Genomic DNA, 8,040 nt, shown 5'->3' on the forward strand with positions numbered 1-8,040 from the left:
GTAGAGACATTAGGTATTTTTGGGGCAAGAGAGATGAACAATTAGCAACTGCCTTCGCCAGGAATCAAACCACGGACCCCTTCAATATCGGCCCAGCGTGCAGAACCACTACACCACGAAGGTACGCTAGGAAAGCGGATGAAATACCTTATATATTCCCCTTTTTAAAAGGCGACTGGGATTTTTAGGGGACCGAATCGCCAAATCGTGGGTGTGGAGAGTCATCATCAGTTTCAAGATAGGCTTTAAATTCTTTGACAGTTTTACCAGATTTCGTTTTCACTTCTAGTGCTATTTTCACAGCTTGATCAATGAATTCCACAACCTGTTCAAAGTCTTTTTCTTTGAAATTTCGAGATGTAAGAACTGGCGCACCCAATCTAACTCCATAAGGAGCTAAAATAGATTTGTCCCCAGGAGAAGTATTTTTATTAGCTGTGATATTAGTTTCATTTATAACACATTCTAGCCGTGCACCATCAAGTCCGTGGATCTATTGTTGCTTGATTTGAGGCCTAATGGTCTCAAATCAAGCAACAATAGATGATTATCTGTTCCACCAGAGACTAAAGTATCGCCCTTTGACATCAAGGTTTTAGCCATAGCTTTAGCATTTTTTAAAACTTGTTGTTGATACTAACACTAACAGAATTCCGATGGCATAGCCTGTTTTAAAGCTACAGCAACAGACGCAGTAGCATGATTATATGGTCCACCTTGCAAACAAGGAAATACGGCAAAATCTAATCTTGTTGAAAATCATATTTTATTTCTTTTCCATTCTTGTCTGTACTTTTTGTTCCTTTGCAAAAAAATATCATGTCAGCTCTGCCACCTCTAAATGTTTTATGTGTGGTTGTAGTGGCAAAATCTGCATAGTCAAATGGAGTTAGAATAACGCTAGCAACCACAAGGCCACTGATGTGAGCAATATCAGCAAAAAGAATAGCTCCCACAGTATCACAAATCTCTATCGAGGATTTGGCGATTGGGTCCCCTAAAAACCCCAGTAGCCCTTTGAAAGGGGAAGCATGTGAGGAATTTCTCCCGACATCCTAGCGTGCTTTCGTGGTGTAGTGGTTCTGCACACTGGGCCGGTATTCCAGAGGTCTGTGGTTCGATTTCCGGCGAAGGCGATTGCTCATTTTTCATCTAGCCTGCTTCCAAAATACCTAATGTCTCTACAGTGGCGCCCGAACTAAAAGGGTGTTGGATGAGGTTTCTTCAAACCCAGAGTTTGGCGATTGGGTCCCCTAAAACTCCAGTCGCCCTTTAAAAATGGGGGAGTATATAAGGTATACTTCCCACCTTCATGGCGTGCCTTCGTGGTGTAGTGGTCAGCACACTGAGCCGGTACTTCAGAGGTCCGTGGTTCGATTCCCGGTCAAGGCGGTTGCTAATTTTTCATCTCTCTTGCTTCCAAAAAAATCCTAATGTCTCTACATTACTTTTGGTTTTTTTACCTGAAAGTAAAGAAGAGAAAACACTAAGTTAGAATATTTTAGCGAATAAAATATTTGTATAAGCACAGATCTTCACTTATTTCAAGTTTCATACAAATACATAAATAACCAAAATGTAAAGTTTAACATACCCAAAAATATGTTTCATCTAAAAGATACAAACCAATTCCCAAACAAATTATTTAATTCAAATCGTCGCTACTTTTAGACAAAAAAAAAAAGAAATAATGTATATTCAAAGCTATCTCTACTTTCTTTCCCCTTGGAAAAAGCTTCAGCTATACAAATAACAAAAATATTGTAATGATGGTTTTCTTTCGCAAATAAATTGGTTGTATGTATGTTGCTTCCACATTCCATCGAGACATATATTAATAAAAGTATACTTTCTTTCATCAATGCATTCTTTAAATTTTGACTCAAATCCTTCCATCAGAGTTATGTAAGTTTCGCATTCTTTTTATTGGAGAAGCTTTACATCTCTGTTATGATATGTATTTTTCTTTCTATTGCAGTTATTATTTGAGTTTCAGCATTTTGTTGCTTGGAAGGAATTTGGAATAAGCATTAAATTTTCTTGAGAAGGAATATAAACTAGAAGTGAGACAAATAGGGTTCTTAAGAAGCTCGCATGTGATTAGATATATTCAGTCAGCTTGGGTAAGACTGTTATATATTTAGAAAACTGATTTCTTCTTAAGGAGAGCTAAAGAAGATTTGCAATGAATGCCCTTCTTGGAAGCTTGTGGTAAGCCTGAGAATTAGCACTAATTTCCCTCAGATTAATAGAGCCAGATGTTGTCACTGTCCTGTCATCGACCGCTAATTGTTAAATTTTCTCTTAATTTAGCAAACATTCAACAAAATTCGTTAATTGGATCTACGTGTATTTTAGGGGTGTGCTGTTAATTACAGAGGCAATACTCAGTTACGAATTTTAGAGCATTGTTTAATCTAATTTTTATGAAGTTCCTTTAGCATCAAGTTTATTTTTCCGAAAGAAAAATTAATTTCTATTCATTCCCCTGCGTCTTGTTTGATGCACGAAATTTAAAACGATTTTCATTTTTTATACTTCGGAAGTAATGTGTTTCTTCGTGTTGCACATTTAATTAAGATTATTTTCAAATATTTGCTTTGCCTCACATTATCCATTTCGTTATACAGGTCTATCGTTCCTTCAGGCTGCAATTCAGTGAATTTAGATGTAAAGAGAGGTTGTACCAGATTAAAAAGGTGCATTTTTCTAGAAACCTGTGATGCTAAGGTATTTACAAGATTCAATTTAATTAACAAAATATCTTAAAAGAGTTTATTTTTCTTGTAATATAGGTATTTAACTTCTGTGTATTTGAAAGTTCTGTTGTGAGCTCTGGTAGACAAAAAATTGAAACGTACTTTTAGTATGTTTCTTAAACATCACTAAGCAAGGACCTCCCACATATTTCTTTCAACGATGTCTAAAGATCTTGAACTGAATGAATGATATTTTATCAATTTTAGTTTGATGTGAGAGACTATGATTAAGTAATTACAGTTATTTTGACTGAGTTCCGGTAATTACAGTTATAAATTTGAAATTTTAACTTACTACATGCAGATTGGATAAAAAGTCGCAGATCAATGGTAATGATTTTCATTTACTCGATCCTCGATATCACAATGTTTTAGTTGCATGATTATTTCACATATTTCTCAAGTTCATCGTTAAGTGCGAGCCAGTTTTCCAGAGAAAGTATGTTACTGTAGACTAAATATTATTTAGAAAGATGTTTACCCGTGAGTTACTCCCTAATTATCGGTAAGTTATCGCATTAAACAACATCAACTTGCTCAAGCAGAAATTAAAAGTTAACAAAATTTATTTGACAACTTCTTGTGAGTTACAACTAAAGGTCGATTTTCTACTGACAATAATTTGTGGCCATTTTACAGAGGTACCATTATTAAAAATCAGAAATCTTAAATAAATTAGCACGTTGGAACCTTATTAGACTAACTACAGAAAATATTATTTTACCATCTAGGACTACAAAGAAAGTCGACAAGGCCACCGGCCAATACTAAGTACCTTCCAAACGTCAACAGCTGAAGCTATGTGAAAGCAGCAAAGCAGTTCTTTACACCAAAGGATAAAAGACCTGTAGGTAACTTTCGCTGGTGTTTTAAGTTCCCTTCGCATGCTTTATATCTGCATAACTTTCTAGTCTGAATGAACACATGTAACGTAAATCAAAGGAAAGATAGACCAGATTTTAGCTTAACTGTTTGTAAAACTTGTCACAATTTTCTACGAATGTGTTCTTTCCGTGGTAAATGGACTTCCCTTTCTTTAGCATGGAAACTTACCTGTATACGTGCTTTTAATACATGTAGTAATTTAAACTATTGATATATAGCCATTCAAAAGTTGGAAAAACTAATAAGGAAACTAGATTATTTGTATAATATTGCAGGGATGAAACAAGTAATGTGTTTTCATTGTTTCAACATTTGATTATTGCATTTGAGGAACTTCGGTACGATACAATAATAAAATGTAAATTTCTAAGCGATTTTGAGAAGATCGCTAAGAATTATTTCAGCCAAACAGCAGACGATCATTAATTAGCAACTTGATCTGCTAACTAACTTTGTAGAACTTGTTATGTTTATCGTCTCAGGTGTTACTGGGAAAACAAAACGGTTTTATCTGATATTTCAGTACCGTGCAGACAAGGCCTTCATAACCATTGAATTTATTATATCTTTGTCTAAAGTTCAAAAACGTATTTCTTGTGGTAAAGTGTGGTACTGAGTAAACAAACCCCCATTTAAATACTCAATGCTTGACTAAATTAATTAATTATACGTCTTTTGTTTGTTAAGCATAAATATCCATATTATGAACAAGAATCGAATGATTTTCGGAATCAAGAGGATAAGAAAAATATACTCGATCAATTTTTGATTGCCAAATCACTAATAAATTAATGTTGCTCATAAAATATTGCAGTTATGTGACGAGTTACATATTCGGGATATTTTTCTTCCCATTACAATTCGAAAGAAGTTTCCATAGTCATGTTGCATGAAATTTTTCATTTTCTTCCTCATGCTGCTCTTGTAGCCCATCTCATTTTCATAAACTTCAATAATGACCAGTGTGTCGTTCAGGATATTATTCTTTAATCATAATAATACTGTTATAATTTTTCTACGTGTTATTTCAACTGCTTGAAGAAAACGAAATACTAGATTACTTGTAGAGCTATTAAATCACAGGTTATCAACCAGACAGAACTCCCCCTTGGAGGGATTTCATAGTTTCAGAGGAGAGGTAGAATGCTTAGTAAATAAATTAAATTTAAACTTTCGAGGGTTTTTTTGGCTTGTTGAGTTTTAATTTAACTTAATTAAATTACTATTTTAATATATATATATATACATAAATAATATTGTATGATCTTAAATTCATTTAGTGCGAAAACAAGTGACTACTACTTGCGCAATTGCTGCAAAGTAAGTTAATAATAATTTATTTACTAAATAATAATGATTAATTGATTATATTATCTCCTAAGTTTAATTATAGTAGGATTATCTTAAAAGAGTGAATCCATACTAGTAAGTTATATTTTGAAAGAAGTTTTGAAGTAACTTGAAAGTAAAATGTTAAAAATGTTTTAACGGGGACTGGAATTAAATCATGAATAACAAAATTTCAATTGTAAAAGGAATAATTTAAAGGCAAGAATTAAATTAAATGCATGTACTCATCGTCATTGATATCATATAATCAATTAATCATTATTATTTAGTAAATAGATTATATATAAATAATATATATATAATATAAATATATATATATATTACGTATATTATATAGTTGTATATACACGAAATGTAAGTAAGGAACGAGACATTTTGTCTTCATTGACTTTTGATATCATTGAGTAAGTCAGGTTAGGTGAGACAATTTGAATATGGCAAAGCCACAAATTCTATCTGCTTAAGAGGATGAATGCTTTTATGGAGGGCGTTTTGAGGAAATCATTATTGTACTTAAGTTATATTTGGAGAAATGCACGAAACAAAGCCATACAGCCAGCTCGTTCATCTGAGTTCAAACCCAAACCAGCTTGAACTATCAGCTTTCAATGGTCTTAACCACACTGTCGCTGGTGTGGCTGTCAGTGAAGTGAGTAAGTAGTAAAGATGTATATACCTGTACATATAATTGACGAAGAATAATTGCTTAACACTACACTTTAAGAAAAGTGAAAACATTTTAAAAATTCAGGTAAAAAAAATCCAAAATCTAGTCTTCTAAATTCTCGAAGCTGCAGAAAATCTACACGTTGAGCAACGTTTGCACAGAAAATCAGCCAAACCAAGGAATTCATGCTGAGTACCATTATAGATGGGAAGTTCTTTACTTTCTAGGCCAGGCACCTCATAAAAAGCGTTTAAAAACTCTGAACGTGTGAAGAAATCTCATTTAAAAAATTTATTTCAGAAGTGTACTTATCATTTCCTCCCAGTTAGAAAAAGAACTAATAAAATACCCACCTATTTTTAGGTTATGTATGATGATACGAAATTCGATATATAAAGAAAGCAGGAAATGTTTCTTGAAAAAAGCCTTTAAAATTGTATTTCCAGCGGCAAACTATTATACTGAACTAAATTCATACTGCATTCACCCTCAATGCTTTAAATGAAATCAAAATCGTAAAGTGTGTATCGTTTACTGAAATATTTTCTACCTCTCTGATTATATCTCTTTCTTTATATCGTTAAAAGAGTTATTGTGAGCCTGAATAAAATTTCTAGTAGAAAAATTAGGTCTTGGTGAATCCTGTTAACTATGTAACAAAGTTGAGTCTTAAACGTATAAAATTATAAGTATGTGATAATGATGAAAACAAATGTACTTAGGGTTTGAGTATTTTTTTAACAATATGTACTTTTGTAAAATTCTGCACAGTACTGAAATTTTAATTTTGTGTTTATTAATAGCTGAAAGTTATATGAAGACTAATTAGGCTTCTGCAACAGATGAAACACGGTTCAAATTAAAGTACTCCATCAACGTTTTGCAAGAGAGTTTTGGGAAATTTCAATACATTTTTAATATGTTCTAATCGGAAGAAAAAGCCTATTTCTATAATAGAAATGCATAAAATAAAATTTTTAATCCTTCAACTAAGAGTCACACTTTATTATTACTAACGAATGAATTCTTTTAAAACTTATTTTTAATATTTTAAAAAAAAATTCTTTATAGCTTTCTGATTTAATCAGACATTTTTATTATTAGTATTTTGTCTTCATGACTAAAAAACTACATCAGAGTAGTGCAAACAAACGTACACTTGTTTGATTGCACTACTCTGATGTAAATTTTTATTTTGGAATTTAGGAAGTTAAAGGTCATCTCAGGCAATTAAGAACGTTTTGATTTAGGATATACTTAAAAACAGAATTTTTTCCAATGTAAATTATTGTAATTTAATTAAATTATAATTTATATATTTATATATTTATTTATGTGTTTATATATTTATTTATATGTTTATTATTATTATATATTTATATATTTATTTATGTATTTATTTATTATTTATATTTTATTTATATTTAGGTCGTACAGAAATGAATGACACTTTTGCTGCCACAGAGCGGAATACAATTCATAACAAAAAATGATGGTACAACGGTTCGAAATAATCTCCCCCCCCATGTCAAAACACTTCTGCCGCCTGACTGGGAGGTCCCGAAGGGCTTTGTTAAACCAGTCTGTAGGGTGTTGGTGCACCACCTATGGACAACTGTGCAATTAGGCAGAAGATTCAACATGTTGGTCCCTTACTACATCCTTCATGTTGCCAAGCAAGGCGTAGTCCGACGTCCGAGGTCCACCCACTTTGCCCACACTTGTCATCTACAAATCACCATGCACAATCGCCTGCAATGTTCCTTGCTCAAGCTGTGTCTCTTCCTGCATCTTGTTGAACGTTATGCTGCTAATCGCCATGATCAAATCCGACACGGCTGCCACATTTGCTGCTGTGTGCGATGTTGTTGGTTGTTCCGCGCTGACACCTTTGGCTGCGGTCTTTCCTCCACTGCTGAACTTGGCCAACCGATGGGATACGGTACGCCTTGAGGGTGCGTTGTTCCCGCACACCGACACCATGCGACGATGGATCTCACTACCCTGTATCCCTTCCTTTATAGGCACCATGCTGTTCAAAGCTGACCGGGATAATTATCTTCCATCATTGCTGTCCACGTTGTCAATGACGACGGCGAAAGGGACGGGCGCTGACTTATATCGTTCGGAGGCTTGCAACCAGCTACATCTATACATTCTGAGTAGCTCACGCTCCCTTGTGTCTATTTCACTTGTTTTCCCTTTGCATAGTGTAATAGTTTCGTTGTGAGAGCCGTTGTTTCAATCATTTCTGTACGATCCAAATGTATTTTTACATACATTTACATTTTTATATATTATAAAAGTTTGTAATTTAATTAAATTTTAATTAAATTATTACTTCTCAATACACTCGGAAGCAGTTTTAGACACTAAAAT

At 33.4% G+C, this 8,040-nt stretch overlaps 1 pseudogene; it reads right to left on the bottom strand.

The window, feature by feature from the left end:
* Positions 1-184: 184 nt before the first annotated feature.
* LOC118188806 (serine hydroxymethyltransferase, mitochondrial pseudogene) lies at positions 185-7,692 on the bottom strand (annotated as a pseudogene).
* Between the last annotated feature and the right edge of the window lie 348 nt (positions 7,693-8,040).

This window comes from Stegodyphus dumicola, chromosome X2, assembly GCF_044657685.1.
Source record: "Stegodyphus dumicola isolate Sdum_Otavi_A_Nest chromosome X2, ASM4465768v1".
In the NCBI taxonomy this organism is placed as follows: Eukaryota; Metazoa; Arthropoda; class Arachnida; order Araneae; family Eresidae; genus Stegodyphus; species Stegodyphus dumicola.